Source organism: Aedes albopictus, chromosome 2, assembly GCF_035046485.1.
Source record: "Aedes albopictus strain Foshan chromosome 2, AalbF5, whole genome shotgun sequence".
In the NCBI taxonomy this organism is placed as follows: domain Eukaryota; kingdom Metazoa; phylum Arthropoda; class Insecta; order Diptera; family Culicidae; genus Aedes; species Aedes albopictus.
In genome coordinates, this window is record NC_085137.1 from 467,371,079 (window position 1) to 467,392,505 (window position 21,427).

Consider the following 21,427-nt stretch of genomic DNA (forward strand, 5'->3'; position numbering starts at 1 on the left):
TAGTTTAGTAGGTCCTGTATAAAAATATTACATTAAGAGAGTTTGAAAAAGTTGAAAACACTTGGCACTTTTATTGATCAAAATATGTTTAATTTACAAATGACAGTCTGAACATATAATGATTTTTCATATTTCTTGTAGTGAATATAAAACCTTAAACGAAGCTGCATATGAAAGCCTTAGGTACAAGCTGTAACAGAAAAAAAAAATTAAAAAGTTTCATCAAGTACATTTTGAGATATAATGTTTTAAAAATGTGTTCGAAAATCTTATAAGTTTTACTAAAAGTTCTATAACTTTCAGAAAACTTATTCGATCTCGCTCAAAATTTTACCAATGGAGCTTTAATATATGAGTAGTAATTGGTCAAAATTTCAGCGTTTTTGATTGACGTATAAAAAAGTTATAAACATTTAAATGAAAAATTATTTTGCCAAAAAATTGATGTACGGACAATTGTTTGATACACTGTATCTTTCAATTATCTGTTTTTATGTTGACGATGGTCGTGATACCAACGAGTATATGGGACATCTTCTTAAATCTTAGAATCTTCATAAATTTTGGAAAAGAAATCAAAAAAAAAATGGAAAAATGTATTTTTTCAACAAGGAAAAAACTAATTTAAAAATTCTGTCTCAACGTACATTTGAAATACAAGATAAGATGATAACGAGTTACAGTCAAAAATTCAGCTCAATCAGAGAAATGGTTAAGGAGAATTAGTGTATGAAGTGAGCAACTTTGAATAAAATTAGATCAAAATTCGCGTTTTCGAACTCACGTCATGATTCTACACTAAATATGAGCATTAGCTTTCCTAGTTCAAACATGTTGTGAACTCGTGTTATAATAATAAGTTAATAAAGAACAGAAAGTCTTTCTAGACTTTGCAATGCTGGTACAAAAGGTCTTGCCGGATTGCTCCATAAATGCGTTTAGGAAGTTGTTATGGTCTTTCATGCTAATATGTATTTGAATCTATTTTTTTTTCTTGAAAATTGACCCTAAAATTCTAACAGAAATTCTTTTACGACTTTTACTAAAAGTTTCTAACGAATTTTGGAAGAAGTTTCCCTTAAAATTTTTCCAAAATCTTCTGTGAAAGTTTGGACTGAAAATCTTCAGAGCTACGTCTTTGGTATCTTTTCAAGAATTTAGTATGATTCAATATTCAATTCAAGTTTTTCATACATTAGACAACAAATTCGCGCCCAGAGTTTCACTCAAATTGACGACCCTAAATCAGCAGAATGATTTCCAGGCATTTGGATGTAAGCTCGGCTTGCTATTTTTCAACAAATTTAGATGGAATTAACTTCAGATAATTGTCATGGAAATGATTTCAAGTGTAGAATTCTATGCGAAGTTTTATTAAATTTTCCTAGCATTTTTTTAAACTTCTGTAGATTTTGTTTTCGAAAGATACTCGTACGCAGAAGTATGGTTCACACATAAACTAAATACAAAATTTAAAAAAAATATACAATAAAGATAAAAAAATATAAATAAAATCAGTTCACCTTTTTGTGTTGCGCTCTGGAGTTAGATCTGCCACACCAAACTTTTATGTCATTCTGATGGTCGCACCAGGGTTGAGTATTTGGCAATATGAATCCTCTGATCAAATCCCTTGTTACTGGTAACAGTTTGAATTTTCACGTGGATTAATATTGAACACATCCCGAGCAGGAGAAAATAGCTGAAGAATAACAAACTCTGGTATGGAAAACCGAATACCTACAACCTGAATGAGTTATGAAGAAGCCCTGAATAAGAGGTAAAAAACATAAAATAATAACTGGTGTGCATTCTGTGCATAACACGACAATAATGACATCAGGTATGACAATACCTAAATAATAATAAGCAATTTTTTCATACAAACAGCGATTTTTGCATAATTGAATAATACCTCAAGCAGTCCTCAACACCAAAATCATAACCCGTTGAGGTATTTTATTAATACCTACAAAATACCAAAATAGGTTATTTTCAATACTTGGGTACCGACCAATACCTCATCTTGGTATGATACCTGACTTTGGTATGCTGCAGTTATGTGTCAGTTATTTGTTTCTTCTCGGGATTCTTCTATTTTAATGCACAAATCAAGATTTCGTTATTTATCCTGGAGCTAAATATCAGTGGAGCATGAATACAGGAATTCGTTGAAGCATTGAAAAAAAAAAAGAAACAGTTTTCACGTAAAAAAATAGTACGAAACATCTCTCATAGGATTCTGCTGCAGATTCTGGAGAGATTTTCTTAAGATTTTTTGAGGAGTTTAAAACGCAATTCTTTCAAAGTTTTTAAGGATTTTTTTTCAAAAAATCTGACAGATTCGAAATTTCATAGTGTAATATTTTGACGGCCCCACCGATTATTTGAACTTGATAACCATACTTTTACCCCATCCTGGTCTATACCAATTATGAACAAATAGTTTTGAACTATGAATCGTTCTGAAAATTCCGCACCATTTATTTTCGTACAGTTTTTTTTTTTACTTGGAAATATTTTAGTTGATTTAAGGAGATTTGAGATAAGAACTGTAACTCCATCCATCGAAAATATTGGCATCTCTTAAAAAAAAAACCTTTAGCTACGTCATATAAAACACAGTACTGATCCATATATTCTTCCAGTTCTTACTCAAATTTCACACTATTCTCAATCATATGTTTAGGAGTTGTTCCCTAGGGTATACATCCAAAAATTTCTCAATAAAATTCCTCAACCAAGACCTCCCTATGATTTTTTTTTCTAGTTTATCTGTATTCCAGCAAACTCTCGGTGAGATAAGAATACTGCACGGTGTCAAAATCTCGATTATTATCGAACTTTCATGTACCTCGTATTTTTCTTCAAAATTTATTAGTATTTGTAAGACTAGAAAATATTTCACCGGCGAAAAATTTTCCATACATTTTGTCATCACGTCAAGTCCACTCCACAGAAAAAATATTCGTGTTCTTAGAATATAGAACCGTAATGAAATCTCTCCAATGGCGGCTGACATAAAAATACTCCTAAAATTAAACAACTTTCCACACATTTTCCCCTCGTTTCTGTGGGCAGCAGTTTGGCTACGGCTTTTCCTCGACTCGAAACATTTCCTCGGCTTAGTGTCATACTCTACTTTCTTTCGTCTCGGGCGGCAACATTTTTTCCCGTCGAACAAATACGCTAAACTTTGACTTTCTTCTTTCCCTCTCTCCATCTATTCCACCTGCGATGCCGGCGCCCCAAGCAGAGTTTTTCCACCCGGTAATGTTTGTTGATGGTTGTTTTCTTTATTCTGCGCCAAAAACACCACCTCTCTCTCATGAAATTTTCCCGTCCTCGTCGTCGCCCGCCATCGCTGGACGGAAGTGGTGCGTAACTATACACATTATTGTTAACCCGAATGAGTGCCTAGCCTACCTATGTAATAAATACTGCAGAGTGCCTTCTGTTAGCCGCCACCGTCGCCACCGTGTACCAGACAGATACCATGCTGACGCGCGGGGCAATAAATATGTAGGGTAATGTGCCTTATACGCTTTGAGGAGAGCTTACTGTGCGAAAATCGACAACCGGAAGAAGTAATAAATAACGCGTCGCGTCCCCGTACCCACGCACAGCAGCACGTGACTTTGAACTGATCCTGCATCTTGAAACGATGATGGTGATGATGATGATGATGGCAGGATTCGAGGAAATTGGTTCGAGTGGCACCGGTAAGTGTGATTTTGTACTCCATTTCTCTTTTTCTTCGGATTTTTCGAGTCTCTGGCGTGAATCGCTTTTTTTTCGGTGCGTGAACTTGAAGCTCGTGATACCTACGTGAGAACTTCAGTGTAAGTGGGATGATGTTTTGTGAATACACAGCACTATGGGCCAGAAATCAAAATTTCGCGACAAAAGTCAAAAAAGTTGTTTTTCTAAGATCAATCAATTTTCATATTTGTATGGTTATTTGGGCTATGTTTGATTGTATACCGACTTTTGATTTTTTCGATTTGTAACAAAATTGTATCGTTTTTTGTATGGAGAAACTTCTTATAAGCGGAAATTGTCGATTTTAACCAATATTTAGAAAAATGTTATTTTTGGCGAAAAATGTGCCCAACAAGTACAACGCATACATTTCCGAAAAGTAAATATAGTATATTTTGCATATTTGGTGCACAAATTGCGATGCTTTTAAGCTCAAAAAGAAAATTTTTCAATATTTACTCAAATTTTACGGTTTATTTGCCAATGTGTTCCAAAAGTAGAAGTATTCGACCGTATTCGACATGCAACCGGTCTAGGATGCTAGTTTGGACTCTTCTTTTTCGAATGCTTCCGGACTTTTTTGCGGGAGTTTGCGGGAAACCAAGTTAGAGTGATTTTAGTGCTTGCTTTAATTTTTCAATATTTCACGCTGGGCTTCAATAATCATCTACTCTTACCATTACGACGCAATGACTTTATGACTTGCGAAACAATATACATAGCAACAAACAACTACCATTCTGGAAGATTTTGTTTCAGATATAAATGTGATTATAAGCTTTTAAATCAAGACCACACACTTACTCAATGTGCAAAGTATATCAATCCGTGTGATCAATAAAAAATTAAAATTTATCCAACGTACATACTTATGTACAGATGGATACATTATTAATGAAATTAGGGCCAAATCCACAGCTTAAGTGAAATTTGAACTCACGACCCTTATATGCTGCACAAGTGCTTTACCGACTTAACTACCGAGCCAATCAATGACACGGCATTTTGAATATTTCAAGGAAAATTAAAAATTTCTATTTATCGCAAATATATCCATCCCACTCGCACATATGTACGAAGAGCGAGCGTAATTTATTTATTGTTCAAATACCGGCTCCGAGTCATTTAGCCGACTGTCATTTGGATGATTGCCGATTAGCCGGACGCCATTTGGCCGAACGCCTTTTGGCTGAATGCCGTTTGGCTGAAGAAGAAACGATCGTGCCACTGTTCTCCTCATCAATATAACTCAAAATAATCGCCTATGATTAAAAGGAGGAAAATTCTCTGATAAAATATTGACAGTTTCAACGCCAACTTACCCCTGAATTGTGAAACTAGAAAGAATAATCAATGATTGGAGGAATGAAAAAGGAACAATTAATGATGATCAAATTGGAAGCTAGAATGTGAAAAGGAGTCTCTGAACTATTTTGAACATAATTCGGCCAAGCGACATTCGGCCAAATGCCGGACATCTGAAACACCTGAGCAGCAGATTTTTTCACCGAAAACTTATCCCTGTATACATAAATTGAGCTTATTAAAAATCATAAATTCGTGTGGTCAATTGATGTACCGAAACTTTGCACTTTGAGTAAGTGTGTGGTATTGATTTAAACACCTACAATCACAGTCTTACCTGAAACGAAACCTTTGTTGCGTATTGTTTCGCAAGCCATAAAGAGATTGCGTCGTAATGGCAAAAATGGATCTTAGTGTTGATGGTTATTGAAGCACAGCGTAAAACACAGTTTTGTAAAATTAACGCATGCACTAAAATCACTCTATCTTGGTTCCCCGCAAATTCCCGCAAAAAAAGTCCGGTAGCATCCGAAAAAGAAGAGTGTCGACTAGCTTCCTAGACCAGTTGCATGTCGAACACGGTCGAATACTACTACTTTTTGAACAAATTGGCAAATAAACCATGAAATTTGAGTAAATATTGTAAAATTTTAATTTAAACTTATCGCAATTTGTGCATCAAATATGCAAAATATACTAAATTTACTGGAAATCTTTATCTTTTTCTTTATGGCTCGACATCCCCACTGGGACTTGGCCTGCCTCGCTTCAACTTAGTGTTCTTTGAGCACTTCCACAGTTATAAATTGAAGGGCTTTCTTTGCCTGCCATTGCATGAATTTGTATATTGTGAGGCAAGTACAATGATACACTATGCCCAGGGAGTCGAGAAATTTTTCCCGGCCGGAACCGGGTATCAAACCCGCTGATTCCAGATTGGCGATCCATAGCCCCAACCACTAGGCTAACTGGAGACCCGCTGTTGGGAAATGTAGGCGTTATATTTGTTGGGCACATTGTTCACCACAAATTACATTTTTCTTAATATTGGTTAAAATTGAGAATTTTCGCTTACAAGAAGTTTCTCCATACAAAAAACGATACAATTTTGTTACAAATCAAAAAAATCAGTCGGCATACAATCAAACATAGCCCAAACAATCATACATATATAAAAATAGATTCATCTAAAAAAAAACAACTTTTTTGAATTTTGTCGCGAAATTTTGATTTCTGGCCCATAGTGCACAGATTGTAGGGAGTTTTCCTTTTGCTATATGATTGAGTTTCAATTCGTGAACTGTTGAAGTGTTATCTGAGTGCAGTTTACGATATATGCGAATGGGTTCTACATGAGCGAATGTGATAAATTTATGAGAAAATCGTTTTCGCTTTACGGCTAGTGGTTTCAGGACACTCTAGCGAGGTACCAATGCCCGTCCTGGAACGGGTCAAATACCCCAGAGTTCCTGAACGGACTACAGAAATTCCTAATGTGATTTTTTCAGGAATTCATCTAGATATTCATTCCTTCAGGATTCTTCCACGAATTCTTCAGCATATTTACCCAGGATCTCCTCCGAGGATGCCTCCATGAATCCTCCGGGAATCACTCCAGGAATTCCTCCAAAGATACATTCAGGAGTTTTTCCAGAAATTTCACTGAGAATTGCTCCATGAATTCGTCCTGGAATTGCTCCTGGAATTCTTTCTTGAATTCCGTGAATTTTTCCTCAAATTCCTCCAGTAATTCTTCCAGGAATTTCTCCGTAATTCCTTCATCAATATCTCTGGTTACAATCTAGGAATTTCTCCGAGAATTGCTGCAAGAATCCCTACGGAAATTCCTCCAAGCACTCCTTCGAGGATTTCTCCGGAAATTCCACCAGGAATTCATTCAGGAATTTCTTCGGTTATTGCTCCAGGAATTTTTTCCGAGAATTCCTCCAGGATTTTTTCTCGAAAATTCCTCCAGAAATTTTTTAGAAAATTCTTCTAGGAATCTCTCCGGGAATTGCTTCAGGAATTCCTCCGGGGATTCAACCGGGAATTTCTCGAAAAATTCAACTAGAGATATATCACTATAGCCAAGAACTCTTCCTGAGATTTCTTCTACGACTTTTCCAGTTATTCCTCCAGGAATTTCTCCGGTAAATCCTTCAGGAACTTCGCCGGTAAATCTTCCAGGAGTTTTTTTTTCCGGTAATTCCTTCAGGAATGTCTCCGGTACTTCCTCCAGGAATTTCTCCGGGAATTGCTCCAGGAATTCGTTCAGAAATTTCTTCAAGAATTCCTCCGGGAATTCCTCCGGATATTCCATCGGGAATTCCTCCAGAAACTTCACAGGAGATGTATCCAAAAATTTATCAACACTAAATTTTGTTATGGGATGAGAAAAAAAAAATCAGGGGTTTGGGACCCTAGAAGTGTCATAGTGAAAATTTTTTTGAAAAATATTGGACACTTAATATTGGATAATACTATTTTTTTCTCATCTCATAACACAAAATTTTGTTTGATTTTGTCAAGCAGTGTAATTCATCAAGGAATTTCTCCGGTAATTCCTTCAGGGTTTCTTCCGATTTTTATTCCAGGAATTTTACCGAGAATTGCTTCATGATTTTCTCCGGGAATTTCTCCAAGAACTACTCCGGGGATTCCTCCAGGAATTCCTCTGAGAATTCCTACGGGAATTCCTTCGGGGATTCCACCAGGAATTTCTCCAAGAATTCGATTAGAGATTTGTCCAAGAATTCTTCTAAGTGTTTCTACAGGAACTCTCCAGGGATTCCTTCAACGATTTCTCCTGTAACTCTTCCAAGAATTTCTTCGGTAATTCCTCCAGGAATTTCTCCGATAATTCCCCATGGAATTTCTCCAGTTATTCCTCCAGGAAATTCTTTGAGAATTCTTTCAGGAATTTCACCGGGAATTGCTCCATGAATACCTTCGGGAATTCCCCCAAGATTTTCTCCGAATCCCGTTCTCTGAACCCATCGGGAGTTACCCTGGTAATTCCTCTAGGAATTTCTGTGGTTATTCCTCAGATAATCTCTTCGGGACATCTTCCAGGAATTCCTCCGGGAGTTCCTTCAAGAACTCGATTAGAGATATGTTCAAGCATTCCTCTGGGTGTTATTCCAGGAACACTTCAAAGGATTTCTTCAACGATTTCTCCTGTAACTCCTCCAGGAATTTCTTTGGGAATTCCGCCAGGAATTTCAGCAAGAAATCCTCCACAAGTTGCTTCAGGATTTCCTTCGGAAATTCAGCCAGGATTTTCTCCGGTAATTCCTTCAAGTTTTATTTCCGAGCATTCCTCTAGGAATTCCTCCGGCATTTGCTCCAGGAATTCCACCGCGAATTGCTCCAGGAATTCTTCCATGAATTGCTTCAGGGATTCCTTTGGGGAATTCCTTCAAGAGTTCCTCCAGGGATTCCACCAGAAATTCTTCCAAGAATTTCTCCGAGAATTCCATCTGGAATTTATCCAGGAATTTCTCCGGTAATTCCTCCAAGATTTTTTCCGACAATTCCTTTAGGAATTCCTCAGGAAATTGCTACAGGAATTTCTCCGGGAATTGCTTCAGTATTTCCTCCGGGAATTGCTTCCGGAGTTCCTCCGGCAATTGCTTCCGGAATTTCTTCGGAAATTCTTTCAAGAATTCCTCTGTTGACTCCTCCAGGAATTTCTCCAAGAATTCTTCCGGGAATTCCTCCAGAAACTCCTCCAGGAATACCTCAGCCAAATCCACGGTTAATTCCTCCAAAATTTCTCCGGAAATTCCTCCGAAATTTCTCCGGAAATTCCTCCGAAATTTCTCCGGTAATTCCTCTATGAATTTTTCCGGTTATTCCTCATAGAATATTTCCGAAAATTCCTTTAGGAATTCCTTCGGGAACTGCTTTAGAAATTCCTCCAAGAATTCCTCCGGAAATTCCTCCAAGAATTCCTTCGGAAATTTCTCCAGGATTTCCTCCGGGGATGTCACCGTTATTTCTCCAGGAATTTCTCCGGGAATTTCTCCCGGAATTTTTCCGAGAATTCCTCCAGGTATGTCTTCGGGAATGGCTTCAGTTATTCCTCCAAAAATTTCTCCGGGAATTCCTCCGGAGATTCCACTAGGTTTTCTTTTTAGATTCCACTAGAGATATATCCAAGTTATATGAGGGCTTCGACTGGATGTTTGATCGATGTATCGGGTGGCTTTCTTAGTTTTAAAGTCGAGAACGATTGTTTTCTATTCTCCCTACGTTTCGGTCGAAGGTTTTCGGCCTTTCTCAGGAGTCGTAGTATCTATCGTCTGCCGTATAGATTGTTGCCAAAACATTTGTGTTTGGCCTGCCTTTTCATTACCTGTTGAATTTGTATGATTTTTTTTTTCCTGAAATGAACCTCTAGAAATGAACCTCTAGAAAAGTGATAAGATAATGTGTTTTTCCACAATATCCCAATTTTGAGTGAATTTTCTGACCGTGCTGGTGAAATATGTGTGCCTCTGTTGTCCTTACTTAGCTGCATTATTTTTTTTTAGTAACTCTTCGATACAATCCTTAAATTGAAAGTAGCAACCAAAACAGTGAGAATCATCTCCTGGAAGATGCTCCATGCTGACACTAATCGGGGTCATGACTAATTGGCGAAACGTCTTATAAGGGTGAGTCCCACTGTGTGTAAATATCCTCGCAGCAGAGTTGTTGATTTCGCTCAGAGACGAAACGGTTTCCAAGGGGATTGCTTGGCCAACCGGAGCAGCCAGATTATTCAGCCTCGCAGCAGGTGGATCAAAACAACGGTTATGCCACGCACTCTTGCTTACACCCAATTGGACGGGCATACGACGTGTTAATTAATTTACTCCTCCTGTTGTCCGATTTCTGCTCATCGGTGCGCAGCGGAAGTCTCAAATCTTTCAATCGAAGAAATCGTAATGATTGTTTCTCGTCGCCGTCGTTGTCTTCCGCGTTATTTTCGGACCGAGATTACCGAAAGTTCGCTGCTGCCGGCAGAAGTCTTGCTCTTCTTCGGGAATTAGCGAACAAAAACAAAATGGGAGTGAAAAGCCAGCAGAGCGCGCGCCAATGCCAAGGAAATTGATTTTAAAAGGATTATTTTTCCATTAAGTTCAGCACGAAATTGAATTTATTTTAATCAATGTGACGCACTCACACGAACTGCCCCCGCCGGGGTGGTGGTTGGATGAAAACAGGAAAGAGTACAATAGAAGGTACCTATCCCGATGGTGGTGTCTGGATGAAGCTTTTCCTGACTATTTGCCTCTGATGGTGATGGTCGAAAATGGGATAAACGAGCAACGTGAAAAACCATTGAGCTAGCCTGACTAAGTTCAATTAGCTGTTATGCATGAGTAGAGTAGAGTCCTTCCAAAACGCGATGGGGTAGGTGGAGTACAGCGACAATGATGAAGCCGGATGAGTCGAGTTCGTTTCACGCGACTTCAGTATAGAACTTCAAAAAGTCTAACTTAAATATGTACGCCACATACCCAAATATTTGGCAGTTTATGCAAGAAGTCAAGTAAAAGGCCTAGCAGAAGAAAATAACAAGTGAATAACATATCAAGGTATTTATCTTAAATACTACCATACCTTTATATGCCCTTCATTAGGTGGTAATAAGAGGCAAAATAACAGAAATGAATGCCAAAATTGTGTATAAATAACACCTAGAAAATAACAAGTTTTGTTATTTCAATAATGAATGCATACCTAAAATTTCAAGTGCTGTATTTGTTATTCCAAAGTTATTGTATAGCAAACTAATAACATTTCTTGTTACTGAATGATTCATTTATTCGATGACTTCATGATATAATAGCAAATCTTGTTCTTCGATTATTTTCACTGCTAAACCAACAAAAACTACATCAATACCAAACTCTGCTCAAATAGCTCAAACTATTATTGTGATGTTCTCATAACATTTCGTAGAATAACGCAGCAATAACAGTTTTAGGTATTAGAGCACATGCTCTTCGCGTGGTATTTGTAAGGTACGCCCTTCTGCTCGGGCAAGAACGACTCCTTACCCGGACATCACCCTATGTACTGAAGTAAAACCTTACGCAAATGCAATTTCAACCGGGTGCCACATGTCAACCGATTGGCACAGAAAGATCAAACACCGGTTCGTTGGCTAGCACAAATGTTTACACAAACAGAACACAAATGGAATACAAAATATTTTGCTCCATTTTTTCATCCTCGTCTCCTCTCAAACTCCATAAGCTCGGACACCGTTCTGGTACACATTGCAATCCTCCTTGAATCAGTTCAAATTTTATCGCAATAACATACCTCTAGTCGGCGTTCGATCATCGAACCGGGATAGAAAAAAAAATCAGGTCAACTCACTGATGATCCAGGCTTTGGAAGCGGTAGCACTGCCGTAATTCTGCAAAGTGACGTAAGCGCCATTCAAAATGTCGATATTTGTTGATATATTATATGTAATATCTGGTGTAAAGATAACACTGTGGTATGCCTGTTGTATTAGAATGCAAGATCTAGTCGTAATCTATTATCTATGGAAAGAAACTTAGAGGATGAGCAAGAGTTTTATGCATAATAACCAAAAAATGGGCCAAAACTATCAATGTCGCTTACGTCACTTTGCAGAATTTGGGCAGAGCAGCAAAAAATCGGAACCAGGAAGCAGCAACACCACTATCATCACCTATACCCATTTCATTCGCACCGATAGGGACGCTGGAATCGAAACTCACAACACGAGGCATCCCAGCATGTGTTGTGTTTGCATGTCCTCTTTCGTTTGTGTTCAGTGTTATCGTTTTCATAGCATACAATTTTCTATCAATTAATCGGGATGAGTTTTTTTCGATAGCACTCTCTGCATCTGTGGTACAGAGTGTTGTACCATAATATAAAGTTTGCTTCTCCGAATCCGAATTTATTATTAACATCAACAGACATCTTCTTCTGAATACTGACATGCACTATCAGGGATGGTATGATTCATTTGTAATTAGTTACATTCACTTGCTGTAAACTCGCTTCATAAACAATGCAGCAAAAATCAAATTATGCAACACTTTCATTTTTTGTTTTACCTGAAACTTTGTAGAACAATGATTAGTGTAGAATGAATAACTAAATCAACAGAAGGCAGCAAACGCAACTCTCCACGGCGTGAATGTAATTTACATTTACCGCTTGGAGAGTTGCCTTCACAGCTCGCTCACGACTTTAGTATACGTGTGCGACCCTAATGTTATTCGCAAGGTTTAATTCATCCATACATTGTTTTTTGATAGCATGCTTCTGAACTGAGATGATAGCAAGTGAATGTATCTCTTTGTAAATGAATGATCCCATCCCTGTGCACTATGATAAATATTATATTTTGTTATAGAGATTATTACGAAATTATTACAGGTTGTGTTATTTTGTTACAATGATTTTTGTAACAACTGTTGTTATAAAACAAGTACCGTTAGTAGTTAAAAGAACAAAAATTCTCCCAAAATTTGTTCCAATTTAAACAAAAATATAACAAGTTGAGTTATAATCATTACAAGATTATATCAAATTTTGTTAGACTTAACATGCGAAATCATAACAAAATTATAACAAGTTCTGTTATATATTTCATAACAACTTTTTAACAAGTTTTGTTATAAATCTCTTGGTTCGAGTGACCAAAATAACAAAAATTATCAATCTTGTTATACATCTGTTTGAATAAATGAAACAAGTTTTGTTATAACTTTGTTACTAAAATTATAAAAAATGTAAATATAATTTTGTTATGGATATTAACATGGATCTTCATATGTAGCAGTTTATATCAACTATTGTTATTAATAACAACAGTTGTCACAATTTTGTTATGATCTTGTTATGTGCTTCTGGTCGGGTAGCCCTTGATTGCTAAACTTTTAAAAAGATTCATGGAAAATTTCCAAATGATCCATTGATAACTTTACAATACTCCACAGAATCATACCAGAAAACCATAATTAAGTCATTTGGAACCATGAATCATTGTCAAATGCTCTCTTCTTTTCGTAAAAATTAACAATAAAAAATCCAGAATGCTGCTCCAGAATGAACTGCTCCTTGAAATGGTTGAAACGATCCCTTGAATGATCCGTATAAACACATAGAAAATGATCCATAGTAAATAGGAAAACGATCCATAAAATATAAAAAAATGATTCATGGAAAATATGAGAACGATCGAAAATGATCCATGAAATTTTAGAAACGATCCAAAAAAAATTTAGAAATGATCCATAACATTTAGTGAATGATTCCTAAAAATTAGGAAATGATCCATGAATTAAAAGTGTAAATTTTACGAAATAAGTCGTCCATGGTTTTATTCGATCCATATGTTTATGGGTTATTTTCCCAATTTTATGGATCATTCCAAAAAAATATAGATCGTTCCCAAAATTCAATGGATCATTTCTTATTTTTTCTGGATCGTTTTCTAATTTTTCATGGATCATTTTCTATTTTCTATGAATCATTGTCTATTTTTTTGGGGATCACTTCCTATTATTTATGGATCCTTCTAGGGATCGTTTCACCCGTTTCATGGCGCGGTTCACGAAAATCTTGAACTTTTTATGCCAAACTTTACGAAAAGAAGGAAGCATTCGACAATGTTTTAGGGATCCAAATGACTGCTTTATGGTTTTCTGTTATGCTTCTTTGGACTATTGAAAAGTTATGAATGGATCATTTGGAAGTGCTCAACGAGCTTGAAATTCATGAAAACAAAACGACCAAATGTAAATGTAAATGTCCGATTATGAAATAATCTGGATACCCCTATAGAACCCAATTATGACCTATTCGACGTAATTACCTATTTGGCATACTGATCTGTTCGGCCTTATGACCTCTTCGGCCTAATGACATATTCGGCCTTATGAACTTTTCGGGATAATGACCTGTTTAGTCTAATGGCCTATTCGGCCTATTGAACTTTGCGGCCCAATGACCTTTGTGACCTAATGACCTTTGCGGCCTAATGATAAATACGGCTTAATGTCCTTTCTGACCATATAGCTATTTCAGCCTAATGACCTATTTGGCCTAATGACCTATTTGACCTAATTAGGTATTTGGCATAATTACCTATTCGGCCTTATGACCTATTCAGTCTAATGACCTATTCGGCCTTATGATCTGTTCGAGTAGACGACTCCCTTGCAACCTTCTAAAGAGAGACTTTAGAGAAGTTTACTTAAATGGATTTTTCTTAAATGGAGGTTTCAGTGTATCGATTTTTTTTTATGGAACGGCTGTTTAACCCTTCGAAGCTAGAATTTTTCCAAGCGTTATTATAGAGTTTTTTTTTTCTACGTATTTCTGTGGTTTTGGTGCTCAATAGCATAGAAAGTGTAGAATATGATGCAGAATATTTTTTCTGGATATCCTAAGTCATCCTAAGTGTTCTTGAGTATAGATCTTTATGTCTACACGTATAACGGTAACTTCTTTCGTTATACAAGGCTACGATTTGTAATTTATCATGTCCAGTAAGTCTTCTGAAGTCAAAGTCTGATTATTATCAATACCAATGGTGATACGTCGACTTGACAAAGCTATATAAAAATGGGGCATATGTCACAATAGATCTATCAACTGGTCGCAGTGAATTAGATACCCGACAAGGAATTATAAAGAAAAGTCTTCTGAATGTTCAATAGACCAGATAATCCAAATTGTTCTTGAGTTTAGATCCTAAAGTCTACGATTTGTAATTTATCATGTCCAGTAAGTCTTCTGGAAGTACAAACAACAGTTTCAGAATAGTTGGGATATCCTAGGTCATCCAAACTGTTCTTGAGTTCAGACCCTGAAGTCTACGAGTGTAAAGTAGCTTCTTTCATTATAGAAAGCAACGATTTGTATTCCATTATGTCCAGTAAGTCTTCTGAAAACTCAACAGAAAGTATCGGATCAGTCGGGATATCGCAGGTCATACAAACTGTTCTTGAGCTTAAATCCTAAAGTCTACACGTGTAACGGTAGGGGAGACTGAGGAGACTTGATCCCTGGGGAGACTTGTTCCCCCCATATTTGCTCGGAATCAAAAACATTTTTCTTCTAGCATATTTTTTCCAAAACTACTCCTGGACAAACGACTATGTTTTGGCTACAAGTGATATCGATTGTACATTGCATTATTTTTTAACGGCTGATGGTTTGTTTTCAGTCCTTCAGAAATCTTTAAGGCGATTCCGAAAAATCTCAATAACTTTGTGAAAATTGAACCAAATGGTGTCAAAATTTCACAGCACATAGTTTAAATAAAATACTTTCAAACTTATTTATCCAAATAAGGCTGTTGTTAACATATTTTAATTAATTCAGCTTAGTATACACAACAATGACATGGGGAGACTTGATCCCTCGAGGATTACACACACATTATACATGTGAAAAATAAAATTCTATTCGGAAGCCTCTATTTACTTGGAATTCTAGTCTATTCAACGATAAAATGTGTCAGATAATAATAACTTGAGTACAAACTAAGAAAAGGGGGATCAAGTCTCCCCATTTTTAAAATCCGGCATATCCTTAAGAATTGAAGGAAATCTTACAATTTCAAACACTCCATATTCATCGGAAATACAAGAAAACTCGAAAAGAAAATGAATAGGAAGACTCTGGAATTATTTTCCCTTTAAATAAACCATGTGCTCAAAGGGGGATCAAGTGTCACCCATTTTTGAAAAATACATCATAAGACATGCCTCCATAAAAACACAGTTTTTAAAACTTTAACAATAATTTAAAGGCCTTCTGTTGTGTATAAACTTGCAATAGATGTTTACCTGCCATTTTGTACGGAAATCGGATCTAGTTTTGTGTTTTTTCTTAAAGTTTCAGGTAAATTAAGAAAAAGGGATCAAGTCTCCCCAGTCTCCCCTAACTTCTATCATTATACAAAACTACGATTTGTAATCTATAATGTTCAGTAAGTCTTCTGAAGGTTCTGAAAGTTCAAAATACAGTATCAGAACAGTTGGGATATCATAGGTCATTCAAACTGTTCTTGAGTTCAGATCCTGAAGTCTACGGGTGTAACGGTAACTTCTTTCATAATACAAAGCTACGATATGTATTCTATCATGTCCAGTAAGTCTGCTGAAAGTTCAAAAGACAGTATCAGATCAGTCGGGATATCCTAGGTCATCCAAATTGTTCTTGAGTTTAGATCCTAAAGTCTACTGGTGTAACGGTAATTTCTTTCATTATACAAAGCGACGATTTGTAATCTGTCATGCCCTGTAAATCTTCTGAGTGTTCAATGGGCATCATCAGATCGGCTGGGGTCATCCTAACTATTATGACGTTAAAAATCTAGCATCTACAGCATTTGATGTTTCTGTTTTGGCTATATAGAAATATGTTTTATAATCTATTATACTTACTGGAGCTAACAGAACACTATCAGAGACTATGACCTAGCTTCGGGATATTCTGATATTCAGAATCGTACACACTGTTCAGCAATATGGACAATATGCAACATGGCGTCTACAGCCGTAATATCTTCTTTGCTGCTTTGAGGTACAGAACATTACAAACCGTAATGATTGTATCTAATTAATTTATTTAGCGTTGATAACAATTATATTAAAACTGAATCTACAAATCTTTACCACAACACTCGATTCGTGGATGCAGTTCTTATCCTCGGCCGCGTCCCACATTTGCCTTCAGATGTGGCTTCGCCATACCTTACCTGGATGTTCTTGGTTGTATGGAAGTTTAGTAAACCTGAAATATTTTAAAGGTATTTTGGAATGGCTCTGAGTTTTACAGAAGTACATGAATCTCGGCGAGTTAGACTAGGTAACGTAACGTTTAATAGCACAAACATTTCAAAGGTACAAAACAATGCCTACTAGTCTTTGAAGAATATCAATAAATATGGTTAATTTTGTAGCATTATTTAGTGTAGCAGGTTAGCATTGCAAGTATAGGTATAAAGTTGTGTACTCCATGAAAGATTGGATGACCTAAATTATCACAAATATTACATGAAGTGACCCTTAAGAGTTAAGATGTTCATGGATCCTATTTGGTTGTGTAACGTTACTATCTAAAACGAAATCACCTCATGTTACAGTAGTTGTTTTTATAAAACCAAGCTCCATAACAATAAGGATGGCCCATAATATCCTAAAAATATATAACAACGCTTATTGTTCCTCGATCTATTTTGGAAATACAGTGGATGTAACACTATCTTGGAATGACTCATGAAATGCCAGGGGGATTACATATTACAGTTGGATGTGTAATGGTACAGTTCACTGTGAGAATAACTACTGTTACTGTCAAGAGTTAAACTTCAGGACAGTTTAGACGACCCATAGTGTCCCGAAGGTTCATAATAATATATGGTAGACGTGAGGTTGGTCTAGTAACCACGATTGATTATGCTACGTTACTCAGTATATCAGATATGGCTACTGTTACGATTGTAGACCTGAAGTTCTGAACTCCAAGATAGTTTGGCTGACTTGGAATTCCCCTATAGTGTATCTAAATGACATTTGAGATTTCATGAGCTTGACGGATCCCAGCAGATTATGCAATGCTATTATTTATGGCGAAAACTCATAAAGTTATTCTTGTAGATTTGAAGGATTTTACTACAGGACAGTTTGGAACACCTAGAACATCCCAGAATTTTCAATTTCACAGAGAAACTACATATTTTAGAAAGCGTTTCAATTTCAGTGAATGTTTGTACAGACAATCCCTTAGTTCTACCAGAAGCTCTACGCATCCTGCAAACGCTTCGTGTTGCGAGTTGAAATGTACAGGGATGAGGACGGGATCATCTTGACGGACGAACGTGAGGTAATCGAATCAGCACTAAGAGGAACACCTGAATGGCGCGGGAAGTGCACCCATGGAGGACCTAGGCAGCGGGATAAACGACTACGTCAGTAAAGCAGGGAGCAACAACTCCCACTTTGAGGGAAGTCAACCCTTTCCTTCCCACGACTATTTCATTTCTATGTCAAGAAAGCGTTTCCGAGTGCTTGAACAAAAGTTATTGCGAATTGGCCAAATTTTTCGAAATCAACGAAAAAAGTCAATAGTTATTTTTTTATTATTTATCAATAGTTCCTCTATTGAAACAAGTAATTGACAGTTGAATTTGCCTAATGAGTTTGCAATCATATCCTAACAACGATTGCATCATATTCATCTAATATTGTTTGTCTCGATTTTTACGAAAATCAATATTGCTCTAAATCAATCATGGAAATAGAGGGTTAAAATGCTATCCAGCAGTTCAAGAACAATAAGTCAATATGAACCCGGAAAAGTTGGCCACCTGCTGACTGCACCGGCTAATAGACCGGATCTGGGAGACCGAACAACTACCGGAAGTATACGCCCCATCTACTAGAAATGTGACAAGTTGGAATGTGAGAACTTCCGAGCGATTACAATTCTATATTCCGCCTATAAAGTGCTATCCCGGATCATCTTTCGTTGTTTATCACCTAAAGTGAATGAGGTTGTGGGAAGTTGCCAAGCCGGCTTCGTCGATGGCCGCTCGATAACGAACCCCAAAAAGGCCGCGAATTCCAGGTCCCAACGCACCACCTTCAGGGCGGCGTACGACAGTATCAAGCGCGCAGAGCTATGGGAAATCATGGACGAGAACGGTTTCTCCGGGAAGCTCACTAGACTGATCAAAGCGGCGATGGAAGGTGTACAAAACTTCGTAAGTTTCGTAAGTTCAACGTTTCTCGCCGGGGACTGCGATATGGTGACGGACTGTTCAATGTTGCCCTGGAAGGTGTAATGTGACGAGACGGGCTCAACAGCCAAGGCACGATTTTCACGAAATCCGGTTGTCTGTGCGGTCGAAAAAGATCCACCCCCTCATCAAATATACCATGTACTAAAAGCTGATAAGATCGGTGGTTCTTTACGGGCACGAGACCTGGACTATTGGCGGTGTAAAGGCGTGGGTATTCAGCATAACCAAGCTGAGGGTGACGGGTTCGATTCCCGGTCGGTCCAGGAACTTTTCGTAATGCAAATTTCTTTGACTTCCTTGAGCATAGAGTATCTCCGTGCCTTGTAGACGATACACATACACACACATGCAAAATAGTCTTTGGTAGAGGAAGCTCTCAGTTAACAACTGTGGAAATGCACTTAGTACACTAAGCCGAAAAGCGGGCTTTATGATAGAATGATTGGAAACAATAAATGAAATTTATTGTACAACACACAAGTAGGGGACCGAATCCATTGGATAGTTTGGTTTAAGTTTGGAAAATCAAAGTTACTTGTTGTGACAAATTCTACATCGTTCACTCTACAATATCATCACAAACTGACCAGCAAACACCTTCATTGTGAGAAGTGCAGCTGTTGTGTAATGACACTGACCCGACCTACCAAGAAGGAGCATAAATAATGATGAAGAAGCTCGTCGAGAGTCGAAGATGATCTGCTGCTGCTAGTCGGTTGAAGAAGTTCTCCGCAAGTATTACGTGCCTTATGATGGTGGCGAGGAGAGCCATCACCATCACCCACAACCTATTGGTCACAGAGAGAGCGAGGATAAACCAGTGGCAGAGGAAGTGTCCAAAGGACAAATACCAAAACTGCGGTTGTCTGTTTTGGATTTATGGGGTTTTTGAATCTTGTTGGGCTAGGCGGAGAGCGGCACAGTGGTGATGCCAGTGTGGGCGAGTGTCTGAGAAAATAAGGTTTGCAAACGATTTGTCGCCTCCACTGCTGGTTTAAATCGACTGATTGTGGGTTGATGCATTGGAAAACAAGGAAGGGGATTAAAGATTCTATTTTGATCAGGAGTGGCCACTATCAAAATTGTGAGCTTCTTTAGAGAGTATTAAAATTTGGAACATTTTCACCATTCTGATCATATATCGGATAAAACACTTCCTAAACCTAAAGGTACATAGGAAAAAGGTTGTAGGAATTTTAATCTTGCAACACTATATATTAGTTTTGAAATGTTGTTAACCTTCACGTTCCCGCCCCCCGACAACTCATTTTCAAAACTCCGGAATGGTTCCGGATATTACATGGCTACTTGAGTATAATAAACTAGCACCAATTTATGATCGATTGAGGGCGACTACAAAAAAAAAGGATGAAAATTAGCGAAATGCCAGCATTTTGAAAATAAGTTATTGGGGGGCGGGTACGTGAAGGTTAATATGATTAATATTCTAACGTATTTTTTCTTGTTTCTTCTATTACAGGTAAGCAACTGATAGCTGTTAAGGTTCAAATCCAGATATGAACAAGTAGGTACCTCTATTTTGAAATTTTGTTTTGAGACTGCCGGTCAGAAGCTTGGGACCACTCTTTATTTGATATTTTTGGGGCTTTCCAACGCGCATCACAATTCTTTTCCAATTTTTTAAATTATGGCACGGTGTTCCGGTTTCCTCTTTAAATTACACCTGCAGTTTATCCTAGAAGTTTTCGAGGGCTTTTCCTAGGATTTATACGAGGATTTTTTAGAAGAACATCTGTTGTGGTTTCTTTCGGAACTGCTCATCAAGAATTATCTGCGATTTCTTCGGTGTTCCTCCCAGAATTTTACAGGAGGATTTCATAGGTTCTCTGCAGGAGTACGACCTCCCGGAAATTCTTCCAGAAGATTCTCCCCTCCATTGCTCCTAAAGTCTCTCACTAGTTTTACTTTGGAGTTTTGTCTGTAGCATTTTGCTGGAGTTTCTCCCATAATTCCCACTGGAGTTTTCCGAAAAAAAATTTTGTACCGTGGTATTTCTTTCGAAGTTTCATCTGGGACTTTTCTTAGAAAATTTCTTCCCGTGCTGCTTCCGGGATATGTCTCTGAATTTTCCGTGCCTTATCCGGGGAAAAGATTTTCTCCAGGGTTTCTTCCGGAGTTCCTTTTGAGGTTTCTGCAGAAATTTCTCATGATATTTCTCAGGAAGACGTTCTTCCCTCGACTTTTTTCCAGCATTTCCATATGTTTAGTTGTATGCAGGGTTTCTTGCAGTGATCCTTCTAAGATTTGTGAGATTTTCCCAGAGATTTTCCCGGAATCCCTACCGTGTATTGTCCTGAAATTTTGGGATGTTTCTTTTCAAATTTCGCTAACATTTGCTCCCAGATTTCCTGCCGGGATATTCCAAAAAATGGTCTCGGAATATCTCCTGAAGAACCTACGAAATCTTGTTGAAATCTCGCGAGGAAATCCGGAAAGAACTATTGTTGATATCCCGTTAGGAGCTTCGGTAAACAAATGTGAGAAAAAATATAACATTTCTGAAAAATCCCGAGACGAAATGTAAGGGAAATTCAAAGAGGT

At 37.5% G+C, this 21,427-nt stretch overlaps 1 protein-coding gene across 9 annotated transcripts in view; it reads left to right on the top strand.

Moving 5' to 3' along the window:
- Window positions 1–21,427, top strand: part of LOC109418124 (talin-2) — a 226,222-nt gene that overhangs the window by 111,804 nt on the left and 92,991 nt on the right. The window contains exon 1 of one of the 9 annotated variants that reach the window (XM_062854011.1): window positions 3,436–3,722. The exons of the other annotated variants lie outside the window; for them this stretch is intronic. The gene's annotated coding sequence lies outside the window, so the exon portion shown is untranslated. Of the gene's footprint in view, window positions 1–3,435; window positions 3,723–21,427 lie in introns of those variants that run through there. 9 annotated transcript variants of the gene reach the window in all.